Here is a 20211-nt window from a genome sequence, read left to right on the forward strand (position 1 = left end):
ACTTAATGTACATCATAGGGAATATAGTCAATAATATTGTAATAATTTTGTATGCTGGCAGTAACTAGACCCATCATGGTGATCATTTTGCAATGTATAAAAATATTGAATCAGGGGGCGCCTGAGTGACTCAGTAAGTTAAGCGTCCAACTTTGGCTCAGGTCATGATCTTGTGGTACACAAGTTCAAGCCCCATGTCAGGCTCTTTGCTGACAGCTCAGAGCCTGGAGCCTGCTTCAGATTCTGTGTCTCCCTCTCTCTCTGCCCCTCCCCAACTCATGCTCGCACACACTCTCTCTCTAAAAAATAAAATAAACTTAAAAAAATTAAAAGTATTAAATCAGTATGTGGTGCACTTGAAACTAATATATTACTGTATATCGATTATAATTCAATTAAAAAAAAAAAAAAGAAGAAACAGAAAGGGGCCAGAGTGATAAATTTGGTAGCAACTGGTACGGAAGTCGTGGTTGGAACTGTTGAGGCTTAAAAGGGTGTTAGACCATGTCCTTCTCCCTCTGAATTAAAAGGTAAGAGATAAATTAAATAAAGATTTCAATAGGTGGAGATTGATATTCTGTTTTATTACTAAGAAGACTGGCATGGCGAATACAGCTCGGATCTATTGCCACAACGAGGTTTCCTAAAACTCTCCCTTCTAATTTGAAATTACTAACTTCCTTCCAAAAGTCTGCAGTTAAGCTTAGCTTATAGAGGAGAGCAGAATTTATGTTTCTGCAAAGGCTGGTACAAAAAGAAAGAGGATAGGCCACATGGGAACCATGAAGTTCAACATTTTAACCTCTTCCTATAAAGGACTGTGTAAAAATGAGTGTCAGATTTTTGCAACTCTCCAATTAGATAAATCACTCCTTCTTCCATGGGGCCGGTAACATGGTCTGTTCAGATGGGTTTTCCCAATACCGTTTCTTCCTGGGAATAGAAGTTCTTTATCCAGAGACGAGAACAGGAGCATAAACTTCCTCTAATAGAACTGAGATAATAGAGGGGAGAATCCTGGAGGAACAAAAATAGAAAAGAAGCCAAATAGTCCAGAGAATTCTCCAAAATCACATGATTACAAAAAAAGTTGAATCAGCAAAAGAGAAAGGGTAAGAATGGTCAGAGAAGCATGCAGAAAAACCATAAAAACTGATGCTCAGGAAGTCAAAGGAAGGAAGAATTTGGGAAGTAGGTGGTGGTCAATGTGGAAAGTATGAGTAAGAGAACGGAAAAGTGATGTTATAAAAGAGTAATTTATTGAGATGAAATTCACATAGCTATTTAAATTAACTATTTTACAGCAAACCATGCAGTGGCATTTAGTACATTCATAATACGATGCAACCACCACCTCTACCTAGCTCCGAAACATTTCCATTACTTCAAAGTAAAACCCTATATGGGTTAAGTGGCTTCCTCCCAGCTCCTGGTGACCACCCATCTGGGTTACATATCTATGGATTTATCCATCTGAATATTTCATATGAATGAAATCCCTTAACATGTGACTTTTTGTGTCTGGCTTCTTTCTCTTAGCATAATGATTTCAAGATTCATCTACATTGTAGCATTTGCCAGTATTTCATTGCTTTTTATGGCTGAATAATATTCTATTGAATAAATATGCCACAATGTTTTAAATCTATTCATCCAGTAATGGATGTTTGAGCTGTGTTTATCTACTAGCTACTGTGAATAGTATTGCTATGAACATGCATGTACATGCATTTTTTTTTTTTTTTTAGTATTTGTTTTCAGTTTTTTGGAGTATATATGGAGGAATAGAGTAGGAGTAGAATAGATAATTCTATGGTTAATTTGGGGGGAACCGTAAAACTGTTTTTTGAAAACTTGCTTTGGATTTGGCAGTTTGATATTAATTGGTGACCCTGGCTAGAAGAGTTTCAGGAGAATAATGACTGTGGAAGACAGATGGTAAGGGATTAAGAAGTGAATGAATTTAAAATTTGAAAAAATTTAACATCTTTATTGCTGCACACTTGACATGTGATAAATGACACATGATAAAAGCACAGGTTTTAGCCTTGCGGGGTAGAGACACTCTTCCTCCAAGACAGGAATAAAGTAAGTAAGCATGGTTTCTGTAATCAGATGAATTAGAAATGGAGGGGAGAGATATTAAGGGATTTCACACCTGTTGGTCTCTTCCCAGTAAAAGAGCTGTCTGAAATGAGGAGTGTGGGAGTAGAGGCATTATGAAGATGTGGTAGGGGCAGTTAGATACTTACTCCAAATCCATTCCCCCCCTTCTTCCTTAGTAACAGAGTCTTGATTTTGTTTGGGCGAGTGACATATATAGCTTAAAAACTGCATTTCCCAGTTTACCTTACAACTAAACATGCTCATATGATCAAGTTATGGCCAATAAGATATCAATAGGAGTGTTATATGGGACTTCCATGAAGGTTCCTAAAGAAAGACAACTTGGCTTTGAGGGGTATTCTTTTGCCCTTCTGGACTTCTAGTTTCTTGCTGTCTAGAACATGATGACAGGTACTTCAGCAGCCATTTTGGGTCATGAGGTGATCTTGAGTTTACAAGCCGTCTGCTGAAGATCACAGAACAGAAAGATAGATGCCTAGGTTCTGAGGACTTTGTGGTATCTCTACAAGCACACCTGGAGTGCCAATCTCTGATTTTCTTTTACATAATGGAGAAACAAACTTATATCAAGTTTAGGTCACTGCTATATTGTGTTTCAATTATATGCACCCAAATACGGTCCTAACTGAAATAGGAGATTATTAAACTTAATACAGTCTCTAAGGTAAGTGGGAAAAGGAACTTACTAGAGTCAAGTAAAGAGATTCATGAACTGAGGCCTCAGTGGAGTCATCAATCTGTAAGTTTACATGCTTTACTCTTTCAGCCTGGGAGAGGTAGAGGCACAGACTTGCTAGATTCTCCAAGAGTTGGGAGACATTCCGGCAGATGTAGAACGACAGTCAAGTGAAGACCTAAGGATGCTGTTATTAGGTTTGAAGCATTTGACCTTGGGATCCAGGTTGAATAGAAAAGAAAGTAGAGCTAGGTGAGAATTGGCTACCTGATATTGGATCCTTGGATAGGATTTCTGGAATGGTTTTAGGGGTTGATGGGTAGAAGCTTATGAGGCTGTGATCAGGCAGTGGGACTTTTAAGTCTAGCATTTTTGAGGTGGAAATCAAAGGAATGATGATGATAAGTCCAGCGTGTGACCATGGGAGTGAGGAGATGGCTGCAGTGATGTGGAAATGAAGTCACAGCATGAAGGAGACCCAGGCAACGTGGGTCTTGTTGGAATGAGCATGACCCTGATCACTGAAGTGACCCAGAAGGATATCAGTTTGAAGTCTGCTAAGACAACTAAAACCAAGAAGAACAATAGCTTCAGCTCCAGTCTTGAAACAGGTAGGTTACGTTGAAAGTTTCTGGAAAGAAGCCCCAAATGGTTTGGTGGATGATTAAAGCAGGGCAGCAAAGAGGCACTGTGGGAAGAATGCATGAACCACCACCACAACCAAAGAGCAGTGCATGTATCTCCAATTAAGTGAAAGGAGCCAAGCGATGTCTGGCCAAAGATCCCTGGGTTAGACAGTGACTTTCAGAAAGGCTCCAACCAATTAAATAAGACATTTTCTGTTAAGACATCTTCTGAACGCAAACAACGTTTCAATTAGTGTCATACAGGAAGGATCATTCCTATTAAAATAAGTGATTCTTTTCTAGCTGTCAGGGATACAAAATTAAAAGAAAAAAAACAGACCTAGGACAGGAATTTTGTATATGTTTTTAGAGAAATCTTTGTGTTTTTTTTTAATTTTTTAAAAACATTTATTGATTTTTGAGACAGAGAGAGAGACAGAGCATGAACCGGGGAGGGTCAGAGAGAGGGAGACACAGAATCTGAAACAGGCTCCAGGCTCTGAGCTGTCAGCACAGAGCCCGACGCGGGGCTCGAACTCACAGACTGCGAGATCATGACCTGAGCCCGAGTCGGACGCTTAACGGACTGAGCCACCCAGGCGCCCCAAATCTTTGTGGTTTTGTATTGATTTGTACCAGAGAAAGAGAGTGCAATTTAATGAAATAATGTTCTCAGCCAGTGTGGCATGTCAGTCTAGAAAAGGGGAGGAAATGGTTGGTAGACTGAGTTCTACAGATAATGGCTAGATATCTGAGGTGGGCTTTTAGAGCAGAGGTTAACTTTGCAGCATGGACACCCTCTCTTCAGAAGGTCAGGGGACAGTAGGGCATGGTGGTCACAGAGTGAATTCTACGATTAGACCGCCTCATTTTGAATCCCTGCTATTTTAGATATTTACCAGATGTCCTTGGGAAGTTATTTAACCTCTATATGTTTCAATTTCCTTATCTTAAAAATTCTTCTTGTCATTTCCACCATCCACACTGTAACTTTCCCCAGAGGTCAGCAATACTACCAACATTTTTTGTGTATACTTCCAAAGACATTCTATGCATTTAGCAGTCTGTAGATATAGGATTTCTCTTTAAAACAAACAAAGAAAGAAAACGAAAGCGCTTTTCTGTACCCTTGCCAAAAAAAAAGAAAGAATTTAACAGTACTTTCTTGGATATCATTCCACAGCATTACACAAAGAGTCTCCTCGATTGTATTAAAACAGCTTTCACATTCATTATCTTATTTGACAATAACTGGTTTCCTCTCTCTCCTTGTTGTATGCCAGCAAGCAAGGTTATTAAACTTGCCTGCTGACGCACAGTGAGTAAGTGTCAGAGCTTGGACCAGAATATAAAACTTCCAGTTCTATGTCTATTGTTCATTTCTTAGACCAGCCTATATGTGAAATTGATCTGAGATTCAATGCTTTTTCTATAACAAGCCCATCTGGATGTTTGCATTTAGTGGCACTGTTGCCCTAGCCCAGTGTGTAACTAAATATAGTTACTATATAAATGTTTGTTGAGTAGAATAGGATTGGTTAACTCATAACCCTGGATGATGATTCACATTTTTATCATTAATCCCTCGCATTTCCTAGGAGATATATCATTAGCATACATGCTGATTGAAATGTTAGGCATGGGTGCAAATACAAAATGTCCTGGTCCCAGTCAAGTGCAAATTGTTTAGCAAGCTGGAAAAATTCACGCAGTCCTTCAGATCACACCAGTGAGTCAGCTAGCACCCCTCCTGGCCCACAAGGCCTCTAGCCTGCGAGTTCTACTCAGAAATAGTGTCTTTAATCTCCAGTTTTGCCCTCTTGTGATTTCCGTATTTACTGAACAGAAAAAGATGAACTGGTAAACTATGCTTTGCTTATAAATCCTCTTTTTCAGAATCTGCAAAATGGTTAGAGGAAGTTCACCTAATTGTGTACACAAATGTGTATATTGAGAGAGGGTGACACTCTCCTGTGTGGTGTCAACATGTGCTCCCATGAGAAAAAGGAAGACCAAGCCCAAGATTCCTGTGTTACTGAGTTTTCTGCACGTAATGGCCAATGGAAGCATCAGTTAGGTTGCATTAAGTTAGCTTCTTTGCTTGGGCAGCTTTTTTCTTCCAGCAATTTTTACCGGTATTGAGGTATGCAAATGCATGTAGGAAAACTGGGTAGACAAAACCTGAGTACCCTATTTGAGTCACGGGTTACCTAATTTCCAAGTAGTTGGGAATTTTCTAGTACTTTATCATTAATTTCTAACTTAATTCCAGAGGACATGCTTTAAATAATTTCAGTGGCGACTTGTTTTATGATCTAGTTTATGGGCAATTTTAATAATCCTAACAGTACTAGGAGATAGATATCACCATCCCCAATTCTACAGATAACGAAACTGACACTTGTAGAGGCTAAAGAGACTTGCTCAAGGTTGAGTTGAAATGTAAGTGCAAGTATCCTGGCTTTTAAGTCCATCCTCTTAACCTCTATGCTATAATATCTCTACCCATGAGGTAAAAAAGGGCAGACTCTAAAAAAATGTCCTATATCTGAGATCTCATCATCTTTTTACTGGATGAGGGGGCTGAACATATCACAGGTGAAACTCATGAGCTTGTTTTAAGGGTCTTATATCAGGAGATGGCTATTGAAACATATTGATGGGAGAGAGGAGTCCATGTGAGGTCTTGTCTATCGGTTCAGGATCCTCATGGAAGGAGCTCAGTTTAAGAGGAGAGGCTGTTGGGGCACTGGATAGCTCATTCAGTTCAGCATCTGACTCTGATATTGGCTCAGGTTGTGATCTCGCGGTGGTAAGATTGAGCCCCCGTATTGGGCTCCATGCTGACTGCTGAGTGTAGAGCCTGCTTGGGATTCTCTCTCTCCCTCTCTCTGCCCTTCCCCTGCTCTCATTCTCTCTTTCTCTCAATAAACAAACAAACAAACAAACAAACAAACAATTAACAAAAAGAGGAGAGGCTGTTGAAAAAGGCATGTTTGGGTTGTGGACGAAAGATCATTATTGGAAGAGAAGTACACCAGGAGACATCCTACTCACACTTCTGTGCTCTGCCCACTGCACCAGATATTTTTGCCTAAGACCAGGGGAGGGGACTGGAAACAGAACAGAGTGACTTTGTAGGTGAAGACTATTTCCCCATTTGGCTTGAAGTGGTCATATCTCAAAGTAAGAGAATTACGGAAGACTTGTCATTGAGCCAAACCTCCCAAGTGCTGCAACATAGGCCCTAGGAATCCTGGAAGTCATGGGCAAGTGAGAAAGATGTATCAATCTTGATTCCAGCTACTCTGGGAAACAGAGTAATACAAGATGTTTACAACAAGAGATTTACATGGAAGGAGGCCATCTGTAGGAATGCTATATGTACAGAGAAACTTTTGAAATTGATTGAGTGGGGGAAATGATCCAAGGGGAATGTGAAATGACTCCTAGGGGAGCAAGTGAAGAAAAAAAGAGAATAAACATAACTAAAAGGGAACAGAAAGGAGAGGTTCCAACCAGTGAAACATATTTAAAAAAAAATATATACACAGGTTTGAAAGTTCTGAACCAAAGGAAAAGAGCCTAAAAAGTGGCCAGTCACATCTAGGTGATACAGACTGTGCTTCTAAACTCAGGGAGCATTTTCTGCTTAGCCTGAATATGTGGAGCGTTTTGTGGGCAAGGGCCATATAATCTCCAAGATAGCTCCCTCCAGAGCAGGTTTGGATAGAATCAAAATCAACAAATAAAGTAGTGTTAGGACAGCTAAGATAACTGGAAATCTGAGGTTTTGAAAATGGGTCTGTGAGGAGTGTTGGGGTAGCAATGTGACAGCAAAGTGAGTGGGTTTTAGAAACTGGGCTCACCCAAAGATCCTCATGTTTACATATTTAATGACAGACATGTATGCTACATAGCATTTTCTCTTAAATATATATTTTAATATCATTTTGTGAGGGTTATCTGTGAAACTGTAACTGTCCTGTGTATCTGGTATTTTCTATAGCGATAAGAAAGAGGGGCGCCTGGGTGGCGCAGTCGGTTAAGCATCTGACTTCAGCCAGGTCACGATCTCGCAGTCCGTGAGTTCGAGCCCCGCGTCAGGCTCTGGGCTGATGGCTCAGAGCCTGGAGCCTGTTTCCGATTCTGTGTCTCCCTCTCTCTCTGCCCCTCCCCCGTTCATGCTCTGTCTCTCTCTGTCCCAAAAATAAATAAACGTTGAAAAAAAAAATTTAATAAAAAAAAAAAGAAAGAAAGTAGGGAAATAAACCAATGAGAAATTATGTCACGAAACTGTTTCCAGGAATTAATCTAAAAACTGTCCTGATTAAAGTATTATGTACATATGATCTCATCAAAGGTCCTGAGGCATGCTGAATAGTTTAGTAATCGACCCCAAGAGGGCAAATGATAATACTTCCAACCATCCAATTCAACCAAAGGTTTGTACACATGGACAATATGTGGCTAAATTTGTGTTTTCCTTCCTAGACCATAAAAGCCTATGAAGGGAGGACATTATTTTTTTTAAATCACTGCCTTCTCCGCAGCAATTTCTTACTTGACACATCTCCAAAGGCAAGGGAATTAAAAGCAAAAATGAACTATTGAGACCTCATGAAGACAAAAAGCCTCTGCACTGCAAAGGAAACAATCAACGAAACTAAAAGGTAACTGACGGAATGGGAAAAGATATTTGCAAATGACATATCGGACAAAGGGCTAGTATCCAAAATCTATAAAGAACTCACCAAACTCCACACCTAAAAAACAAATAATCCAGTGAAGAAATGGGCAGAAAACATGAATAGACACTTCTCTAAAGAAGACATCCAGATGGCCAACAGGCACATGAAAAGATGCGCAACGTCGTTCCTCATCAGGGAAATACAAATCAAAACCACACTCAGATATCACCTCACGCCAGTCAGAGTGGCCAAAATGAACAAACCAGGAGACTATAGATGCTGGAGAGGATGTGGAGAAACGGGAACCCTCTTGCACTGTTGGTGGGAATGCAAACTGGTGTAACCGCTCTGGAAAACAGTGTGGAGGTTCCTCAAAAATTTAAAAATAGATCTACCCTATGACCCAGCAATAGCACTGCTAGGAATTGACCCAAGGGATCCAGGAGTGCTGATGCATAGGGGCACTTTTACCCCAATGTCTATAGCAGCACTCTCAACAATAGCCAAATTATGGAAAGAGCCTAAATGTCCATCAACTGATGAATGGATAAAGAAATTGTGGTTTATATACACAATGGAATACTACTTGGCAATGAGAAAGAATGAAATATGGCCTTTTGTAGCAACGTGGATGGAACTGGAGAGTGTGATGCTAAGTAAAATAAGCCATACAAAAAAAGACAGATACCATATGTTTTCACTCTTATGTGGATCCTGAGAAACTTAACAGAAGATCATTGGGGAGGGGAAGGGAAAAAAAAGAGAGGGAGGGAGCTAAACCATAAGAGACTCTTAAAAACTGAGAATAAACTGATGATTGATGGGGGGGGTGGGAGGGCAGGGTGGGTGGGTGATGGGTATTGAAGAGGGCACCTGTTGGGATGATCACTGGGTGTTGTATGGAAACCAATTTGACAATAAATTTCATATTAAAAAAAATAAATAAAACACTGCCTTCTCTTTCCCTAGCAATGTACCTAGGAGGTAGAGATGTTTCTCTGAACACATGCACACAGCATCCTCTGTTGGCACCTCATATGTCCCCTGTAGTTCTTCACAGACTATAGATGATGGGGTGCTTCAGTGATATAGATGTTAAGTGCCATAGGAATTCAGATGAGGGAGAATCCCTTCTGGCTGGGGACATCCTAAAAGGCTTTTTAGGAAGGTGAGACTGGAATTAGACCCGGGGAGATTTATATGGGCAAAGAGAAACGAGGAGGAGATTCCCTGCCTCCTCAGAGTCCGGAGGATAGCTGGGACTTGGGCAGGAACCCAGCAAGATGGAAGTAACTTTGAGAGAAGTTAGGGAAGCTGGAAAGTAACCCAGCGAAAGCTTTGGAAGTAACTGTCTTGCATGAGAATTGCAGAGTCTGCAAGGAATGTCTAAGGCCATTTGCCTCCGAATAAAAATGAAAATTTGAGCATGGAGAGATTCCCTCATGGAAAGGAAGAGAAGAAAAGCAGGGAGCAGGACCAAATCTCTGGGTAAAACCTCCCAAAGGGGATGAATGGAAGAGAAGTCAATCATGTCAAATTGAGAAAGGTGAATGGAGACAAAAGCCTCATGCAGGCCTGAGCGGAACTCTGGGTAAAGGAGGTTAAAAAGAAGGTTTTCAAGTGAGCAGGGAGGAAAAGCTGATAGGGTTGACTCTGGTCTTCTTGCAAAACTAAAGTTAAAAAAGAAAAAAATATGTCAGAGGAAGCAACCGGAGAGAAAAAGGAACAAATGGATCTCTAGTAAGTTCCTAGAGTCTGTGTCTCTTTGCTTCTTCTAGGTGTCCTGAGCAAGGAATCACCACTCAGTCCTCCCTGTAATTTCCTTCTTGGCGTGCCAATTTACCAAGCTCTAAAATGAGTCCCTCCCCAATACTCTGTCACCACTTCATTAGTGCTGTTAAAAAAAAAAATTAATTTATTGAAATGCATTTTCTTTTGGTTAGGGTAAATGCTTCCAGGGCTAAATGTCCATAGGTTTTATTTTATTTTTATGTTTATTTATTTGTGTGAGAGAGAGAGACAGACAGACAGACAGACAGAGCGTGAACTAGGGAGACACAGAGAGAGATGGAGACAGAATCTGAAGCAGACTCCAGGCTCTGAGCTGTCAGCACAGAGCCCAACATAGGTCTTGAACTCATAAACTAAGAGATCATGACCTGAGCCCAAGTTGGACACTTAACTGAGTCACCCAGGTGCCCCTGTTCCATGCGTTTTAGAGGAGGTGGGAAATGTTGTCGCTGAAGCCTAAGAATCTGTCTGAAATAAAAATGCGATGCCCCTTCACTCTTTTCCTTTCCCCTTCTAATGCCCCTATCCCACATCCAGCAGGGCCTGGAATCTTCTCCAAAGAAGGGGAAAATGTGTTTTCTTAGAGAAGTGAACGTTAGTCAGCAAGCATTTAAGAAAGCGCGATGACCGATGTTTGCATATTTCCCATAACGTCTGTGGCAAGCTCGACCTCAGAGACTTGAACAAACACCTGCGCTCTGTCATCTTGACACAGGAAGGCTAGATTCAGTGATCACTGCCTGATCACTGCACGAATGGAGGAGGAAGGGAGTTTTAAAGGTAGGGATTCCCAGAAGCCACGATAGGTGACAGAAGGTCTTCTACAGCAATGGCAGAGCAGAGGCCAGAAGACATTCCTGAGGTACAGGCGGTTATTGAATACCATTCTCTGTTGCTAAAGATGACAAAGATACTACCCAGTGCCTATGAGAAAGCACTGTATGCTTTATATATATTCACTCATCTAATGCTTACAACCTTGTGAGTTGTGCACTGTCATTAAGACAATCTTATCCCCTCTCTCTCAAAAAAAAAAAAAAAAAGAAAAAAGAAATAATGTAGATAAAGCAGTCCACTTTGACCTCCACATACCAGTCCCCTGGGGATTCCAGATGTTTCCCTTTGCATTTCCATAGAGGCATTTGTTGGCTACTTACTCTTTGCCCGTTTTTTTTTTTTTTTTTTTTTTTTTGGTATTATTTTGCATTTTTTGCACTGACATGGGCTGGTGTACTTGCAAGTCAGGGTAAAGACGAAGAAATGGAGTTCTGGGTGAGAGGAAATGTGAATTAAACATTTTATTAGGGGCGCTTGGGTGACTCAGTCAGTTAAGTGTCCAACTTTGTCTCGGGTCATGATCTCACTGTTCATGGGTTTAAGCCCCATCCCGCATTAGGCTCTGTGCTGACAGCTCAGAGCCTGGAGCCTGCTTTGGATTCTGTATCTCCCTCTCTCTCTCTGTCCCTCCCCTGCTCATGCCCTGTCTCTCTCTCTCTCTCTCTCAAAAATAAACATGAAAAAAATAAAAAAAATGTGTTAGCTACTCTAAATTGTCCTCCAAAAAGGCCTTTTTGGTTTATTTCCTCACCAACAGTGTAGAAGAGTACAGCTTTTGCTATTCCTCAGGAAAACCTGTTATTAATATTTTTACATTTTGTGCCAAACTCATGTGTGAAAAATGATGTCTTGTTATTATTTTAGTCTGTTTTCCCTTGAGTATTCGTGAGGCTGTACATTTCTTCACGTTGGCTATTTGTCTTTCTTCTGTGAATTACCTGCTCATGTCTTCATTTATTTTTATTTGGGGCTATTTGTTGACTTATGAGACTTCTTTACATATTCCACACGTTTGTGACTTGTTATGTATGCTTCACATGTTCCCTCCCAGTCTACACTTTTCTTCTTAGTCTGTGCAGTCTTCTGCCATTTAAAAGTCTGATGTATTCAAATTTATTTATCTTGCCTTTCTTGCTTTTGCATTTTGTGCCTTTATGTATTCTGCTGCATTTTATTTTATACTTTAATGGTTTTGCCTTAATGGTTGGCTCTTTAAAACCTCTGAAACACATGAAACATATGTGGAAGAGTCTCTCTTAGTCTACCCTCAGAACATGCTGATGGGAATGCTAATTATAGAACTGAACCCAAACACAAGAGGAGTGAGTAGAAGTTACCATCATCCCATCTGGGCACGTGCTGGCAGTTTGCAAGAGAATGTTTTCTAAGGCACTCATGTAAGGCACTTACTCATGTAAGGCACCTCAAACAGCTCAGAGAATCAAACTTTTCTGAATTGACTTAAAAAAAAAAAGATGGACACTGAATGGAGTGTTTCCCAGAGTACATTAGGGATGTAGGATATTAATAGGGTATTAAAAATTATCACACAAGGAAAGGCTTTTGTGGTCACATATGATTGGGAGAGGGTGGGTTAACAATGTTAAATGGGCTTCTTTGGAGACAGCTCAATCAGTGAACATTTATATTGGTCAGAGGCTACAAGTTGTCTTCAGATGGAAGTTTACAGTGTGTTGAAAAATGCAAGGAATCATTTACTTCAGAGCCAATATTCTCAACCTTAGCTCCATTTGCAAATAGCCAGGGGAATGTGAAAGAACTGTAGGTGAAGCCACGTCTCCCAGCCTCAGAGATTGGACTTAATTGATTTGGGATATAGTTTGGGCACGGGAAATTTTTAAAGCTCACCTGATGATCCTAATATGTAGCCCAGGCAAAGAACTGCTATTAGTACAATGGCTTCATTTAGTCAGGACAACAAACATCTAAAGAGCAGTGAAGTATCACAAGGTAGTTTGGGGAATAACTGGAATCAGAAACAGATGGTTGGAACCTTAGGCTTGGCCTCTCCCTCTGTCCCGTACTGCCTTTCTCAACACAGCATTGGGCATGTGAAGTCCAACCTGGAACACACTGTAGGCATAGGCTTTGGGGTATGTCATACACTTCCTTGTGGTTCTAAATGTCCTGTTTTCTTATCTATAAAAGAGGCATAACAATACCCCTTCTCCCTCACTGCAGAGTTAGTCTGAGAAGTGAATGAGCTAATGCATATAAAAGTGTATGAATGGCACAAGAACAGACACTGAGATCAACAGAACAGAACAGAAACCCAGAATTGGACCCACAAACATATGGCCAACTAATCTTTGACAAAGCAGGAAAGAATATCCAGTGGAATAAAGACAGTCTTTTTAGCAAGTGGTGCTGGGAAAACTGGACAGCTACATGCAGAAAAATGAACCTGGACCACTTTCTTACACCACACACAAAAATAAACTCAAAATGGATGAAAGATCTAAACATAAGACAGGAAGCCATCAAAACCCTAGAGGAAGAATAAACTGAGGGTTGATGGGGGGTGGGAGGTGGGGAGGATGGGTGATGGGCATTGAGGAGGGCACCTTTGGGACGAGCACGGGGTGTTGTATGGAAACCAATTTGACAATAGATTTCGTATCAATAATAAAAAAAGAACTATGTTAGAGCATATCAGACAGTGCAAACAAGGGTGCATCAGTGACTTATCGCCACAGTAATGGTGCATAACAAACACCCCCCTGAAACTTAATGGTTTAAAGTAATAAACATGCATATTGTTGACAAAAAAAAAAAACCCAAAAAACAACAACAACAACAAAAAAAAAACAGCCTAGAGGAGAAAGCAGGCAATAACCTCTTTGACCCTGGCCACAGCAACTTCTTACTCATGTCTCCTGAGGCAAGGGAAAGAAGAGCAAAAATGAACTACTGGGACCTCATCAAAATAAAAAGCTTCTGCACAGCAAAGGAAACAATCAGCAAAACTAAAAGGCAACCGACAGAATGGGAGAAGATATTTGCAAACGACATATCAGATAGAGGGTTAGTATCCAAAATCTATAAAGATCTTATCAAACTCAACACCCAAAAACCAAATAATCCAGTGAAGAAATGCGCAAAAGACATGAATAGGCACCTTTTCAAAGAAGACATCTGGATGGCCAACTGACACATGAAAAAATGCTCAAATCACTCATCATGAGGGAAATACAAATCAAAACCACAATGAGATACCACCTCACACCTGTCAGAATGGCTAACATCAACAATTCAGGCAACAACAGATGTTGGCGAGGATGTGGAGAAAGAGGATCACTTTTGCATTGCTGGTGGGAATGCAAACTGGTGCAGCCACTCTGGAAAACAGTATGGAGGTTCCTCAAAAAATTAAAAATAGAACTACCCTATGACCCAGCAATTGCACTACTAGGTATTTATCCAAGGGATACAGATATGCTGTTTCGAAGGGGCACATGCTGCTATAATGTTTATAGCAGCACTATCAACAGTAGCCAGAGTATGGAAAGAGCCCAAATATCCATTGATGAATGAGTGGATAAAGAAGAAGTGGTATATATATACAATGGAGTATTACTTGGCAATCAAAAAGAATGAAATCTTGCCATTTGCAACTACGTGGATGGAACTAGAGGGTATTATGCTAAGCAAAATTAGGCAGAGAAAGACAAATATCATATGAATTCACTCATATGAAGACTTTAAGAGACAAAACAGATGAACGTAAGGGAAGGGAAACAAAAACAATATAAAAACAGGGAGGGGGACAAAACAGAAGAGACTCATAAATATGGAGAACAAACTGAGGGTTGCTGGAGGGGTTGTGGAAGGGGGGGATGGGCTAAATGGGTAAGGGGAATTAAGGAATCTACTCCTGAAATCATTGTTTCACTATATGCTAACTAACTGGGATGTAAATTAAAAAATAAATTATTAATAAAATGTATAAAAAAAAAAAAGAATCTACAGCCTCAAGGAGCCCATGGTCCAGTGTAGTGATAGATATGGTCTTTAGAGAGCAATAAAATAAAGCACATAACTATTTGGTAGAATTTCATTATATAACCTATAGAATAAATATTCAGTAAGAGTTTAAAGAATCGGGTGAAAGAGTGTTGGGATAATGAAACCATATTAACATGAGGAAATGATATAAAAAATTTAGCATTCATATTGCTAATCAATAATGTCATATGGGTTGTCTACTCTTAAAAGCAAATCAATACTAACTTTCAAAAATGAAAAAAAAATTTCAATTAAAAAAAGAAAGTGTATGAAAAATGTACACTGTACAAATGGAAGTGATAAAAGTAGGCAGGTAAATGCAGGTAATACTGACCAGCACAGTGTCCTGTTTATAAAAGGCACTTGGGGAGATGTTAAACCATGATTGATGGTGGGAAGGAAAAGCAGCTGCTCTTACATAACAGTTTCTTCGCAAACACACACGGAATCTCTCAAGTCCCAGTCAAGTTGTCAATATTACATCCCTCAGGGAACCCTTGATTAAAGTTACCATATTTCCAGCCCCAGGTGATCAGAACATAAATTTTATATAATTAACATTTACATGTATATGCATGAACATTTATATAATTTTGCATGTTGTGTTCAACAATCTCCAACTTAATAAACGTACTATACCCTGCAGTAGTCATGCTGGAGGTATCTTTCCCTGGTCTGTCCCCTAATATAAGGACAATTGTCATGGTTGGACAAATGGAGAGAACAAGAGAAGTTGCAGGCAGAGGAGAAGGCACGCAGGTGCCGAAAGGGAGGCCTCACTTTTGCTATAGCAAAGGAGTCAGAGGAGTACTACGACTTGCCTAGAGCATCATGAAACTGTCATGCCCTCCTGCAGAGGTTGGAAACATTAAGGGTTCTGCAGGAGTCTGGAGAAACAGCCTGCATAGGCCATGTGCCTGGGAGACCAGCTCACATTTTAGTCATTTTTGTTGTTGTTGTTTTTGAGATAGAGGGCGCAAGTGAGTGAAGGGCAGAGAGAGAGAGAGAGAGAGGGCTTATGCTTTACCAGAAGTGGGGCTCGTGTTCACCCAATGAGGGACTTGAACTCACAAAGTGTGAGATCATGACCTAAGCTGAAGTCAAATGCTTAACCGACTGAGCCACCCAGGTACCCAGAAGCTAGAGAAGTCTGATGGAAACATAAATAGTCATTACAGACTTTCCTTTCAGCCATAGACCCTCACTAACAACCCCACACAGTCTGTGTCGTTCACAATTAATTCAAACCATTTGTGTGTAGATCCTGGGGACGCAATAGTGAATATATAAATCCCATCCCTATACTTGTGGAGAATATAGTTGCATGAAGGATATGGACAAAAAGTTAATGCAAAAATAAAAGAATTTAATTTTGCAGGGCTATGAAGGTTTGGAAAGAGATTGAAAGATGAGAGGCATCTGCTTTAGTGAGGATGGTCAGGAGCAGAGACCTGATAAGTAAGAGAAGAGTATTTCAAGCAGAGGGGACAGAATGTGTGAAGGACACAGAGGGGACAAACTTGGCATGCTAAAGAAGTAGAGGAAGACCAGTGTGCCTGGAGGGTAGAATGAAGAGGACCTCAGCAGATGAGCAGACACAAGCAGGGTCCAGATCATCCTGGCCTTGGGTAGATGTGATGAGTCTATTATAAAGCAATGTACATCTGCTTAAGGGATGGTCAGGGGTAATATTCAAAATAATCAACACCTGGCAGGAGTGGACTTAGTTTTATAGGACCTAAAGCTTATATAATTTAGGGGGACATTTTTAAGAAAAGCGTCATGTTAAAGTTTAAAAACAAAACTGATGTGGCCTTGTAAATCCATCACTAGGGTCTTTGAAAGGTGTTATGCAAAGGAGGATCCTGAAGCTGAAACTTCATTCCTTTCACAGTGAACCCAACTTTGAAATTCATCCAGGGCCGATGCCAGCCATAAGCATGGATACAGCTGTCTTGGAATCTCCCAGCTAAGTATCAGCAGGACAGGAGAGGCAGTTAGCAAGAGCCCTGTGGTTCCAAGAAGGTGAGGAAATACCTTAGAAGGAGTGGGGCAAGGGTGTTGAGATGTTTTCAAGGGAGTGGTGACAAGGATGGTCTCTGATCTAAGCCACCAAAGAAGGAAATAATAGATGAGTCAGTGGATTAGAGGTCTCATGGAAGACCTAGAATTGCAGAAGTAGGGGTGTCAAAGCAAATGAGCTGAAAAGGTGGTGGTGTGTCAGGAGAAGGGCTTCTTGGGATCTCGGTGTCAAAAGTGGTTCACTTTCTGGTAATGACAAGGAGCAGGAAGTACCATGGATTGGGTACCTGGGATGGCCTTTCAGATATGTGCCTACTTTCAAGAGCAAGAAAAGTATGACCAGATACCCCCAGCCGACCTCTGCTTATATCTCACTGGGCAGAACCAAGTGATATGGCTGCCCCTAAACAAACCCACTGGGGGTTGAACATACAAATTATACAATCTGTTCTGGCAGTGAGATGGTGGGTTGTCTGCCCCCATGCCTCTAGAAGTAATATCTGTGAAAACTGCCCTTAGTATTTTCTCCTTTCAGGTGACTTGCAGTAATAAACTTCCTTCAGCTTATGTTGTCCTGTCTCTACAGATACCTGTGTAACACTGCAGAGTTGGTTTTGTTCGAGTAACTGAGCAGATGCACATGAACACAGGACTCGGGTGACTTGTAAGGCAATGGGAAACCAGCCACTGGCTGATGTCTCACTGTGGTTCTACATGACATTCCTGCGGTCTATTGTAATGGTAGCCTGTGGAATCAAGGATTTCGCCGTAGCATGCGATGCTGTTTGATAGCTTTTTACCCACAGTAGAACTTCTTTCATAGGGAGTCAACCCTTTCAAACGCTGCTGCTGCTTTATCAACTAACGTTATGTAATATTCTAAATCCTTTGCTTTCATTTCAACAATCTTCACAGCATCTTCACCAGGAATAGTTTCCAGCTCAAGAATCCACTGTCTTTGCTCATCCATGAAAAGCAACTCCTCATCTGGTCAGAATTTATCATGAGATTGCAACGATTCAGTCCCATCTTCAGGTGCCACTTCTGAGTCGAGTTCTCATGCTGTTTCTACCACATCTGCAGTTACTTCCTTCACTGAAGTCTTGAATCCCTCAAAGTGAGGGACGGAGGATGAGGGCTGGAATCAACTTGCAAGCTCCTATTAATGTTGACATTTTGACCTCTCCCCACGAATCATGAAGGTTCTTAAGGGCATCTAGAGTGGGGAAGCCTTTCCAGAAGGTTTTCAATTTACTTTGCCCAGATCCATCAGTGGGATCACTACCCATGGCAGCTGTATCCTTATGTGTTAGAAGGTGGAAGAGGGTCAGTAAAGTATCCTCCAGACTGAGAAGGCACTTCAAGACCAAAAAGTGAAGTGAGCCACTCCATGCCATTTATACAGTTTTATTCAAGATAATTTACAGATTGAGGGCGGCGGGGGGTGGGGGGTGGTGGAATCAGGTGGACAATCCAGGCACTGTGCAGCCATTATTCACTCCCTCTTCTCCGCCAAGTCTGGATCTTAATCTCCAGCTTTTATAGAGCAAAGGAAATGGTGGTGAGGTCACAGGGTAGTTATCTAAAGTGGTATCATCTGTGTGCCAAAGGATCTCAGATCTACTAGCTACCTAAAGTGGAGCCTTCTGTGCACCAATTTAGGGATGATCAGAACAAGCCTTCCTACACTCTGGTCAAGGCATATATTAACCCCCATGGGGCCTGGAACGTATAGCCTTGAGGGAGGTCATTGCACAAGCATGAACAAGATGGAGGGCCAAAGATGAAGTTAGTGTCATCAGCACTCCTACACTCTACCTCCCAACTTCTTATATGGCCCATACGACATTTATGTGCCATCGTTCTGCAATGACTCTATAGCCAGGTTTGGGAGGCGACTTGCATTCCTATGCCACAGCAACAATATTAATATACCTAGAAGACCAAAAGCTTAGAACCATGGTGCTAAGCAACCCAGTGAAGAGGTCCTTTCCACAGACCCAACTGTGGGGGAGATTGTGAACTTCAACGTAAGTGGTGGCCTGTGACAGGAAGACATTTCCTGATGCAACAGAATGGAACATCAGCAGTGAGAGGCCAGGCGCAATAAGACAGATGTTTTACAGACAATAGATACGGCAAATCTTCATTCAGCAACAACATGGTAGCGGTTTTATCCCCATGAGCCAATACCATCCCTGGTTTAGGTATTTTCCCTGGGGACGATACCATCTATCTTGCCCCTTAGTATCATGTGAGGGTGTGTCTGTAGTGTATAGACATTTGGGTGGGCCCCCATACTAACAGCCCTATTTTAGCACCAGAGGTTCAGAAGAAGTTACTTGTGTGTATGGGTTCCTGACCAAGGTAGAAGGAGGGGTTAAGAATATTGGATGTGAGCCCTTGGCCACAAGGTGTTAGGACATCAGCCCACCTCAGGGGTAGCAAGGCACCTGAGCTAATGTCCGATGAACTAAATTCTTACCAGGTGGGAGGTCTTGTGGCAATAGCAAGATGAGTCTCTCTGCCCCCACCTTAGGCCTCAAACCTCCAGACAATACCCGCACCTTTGGGGCTGAGCTGTGGGGGGTTGTTGATTAGGCTTTCATACACCGATAGGTCTTGCTGTGAATGTGGCATTAAAGAGTTAAACTGCCTGTTAGCTATGGAGATATCCCTGGAGGGAGCCAGCTGGTGACCGAGTCTTCAGCGTATTTTACATCAGTCCATTTTTCCTTTCAATTAGGCTGGCAGCAGTGGAATGGTATGGCCCGGGCAAAGTCCATAGTACGTCCCAGGCGTCTGCCCATTCTTGGGCATCATGGCCAGAAAAACATGTCCCTTGATCACTATCTGAGTCGGTATTCCATACATGACCTCTAGTTGTTGTTTTTTTAATCCCTTTATAGTTGCACCCTGATTGGCTCTTTTATAGGCAAAAGCTTGCACAAGTCCTGTAGATGTGTCCACACAGGTCATTGCGTATTTGTGCTCTGCCAATTCCAGTGCAGGCCATCCCTCTGCTAGTGAGAAACGGGGTATGTATTCAGCCCAATATGCCCTGGGGTATGGTGCAACAGCCTTCACCTGAGGTGGCATGGAGGGCAGTCCTTGTCAGCAACTTGTAGACCAGAGTATATTAAGGGCAAATGTAATATTTTCACTGTTTTCCAGGGACCTCAGTATCCTGATTTATAGTGGACCCATTCTGAGTCAGCTTTTCCTCCAGCAGAAGGGCTCACACCAGGGCTGGAGAGTTTGCCTCATGATTGCCTAGTAGCGTGGATGGGCAGCGAACAGATATATGGAGGGCTGCATCAGGTGTAATGCATGCTTCCCAAATAGTTTTCCATAGTTCTACTCCACACAGGGGGCCATTTAATATAGCCCAGTCTTCTTTGTACCATTGTGGTAA

The sequence above is a fragment of the Leopardus geoffroyi genome, chromosome C1, assembly GCF_018350155.1.
Source record: "Leopardus geoffroyi isolate Oge1 chromosome C1, O.geoffroyi_Oge1_pat1.0, whole genome shotgun sequence".
Taxonomy (NCBI): Eukaryota; Metazoa; Chordata; class Mammalia; order Carnivora; family Felidae; genus Leopardus; species Leopardus geoffroyi.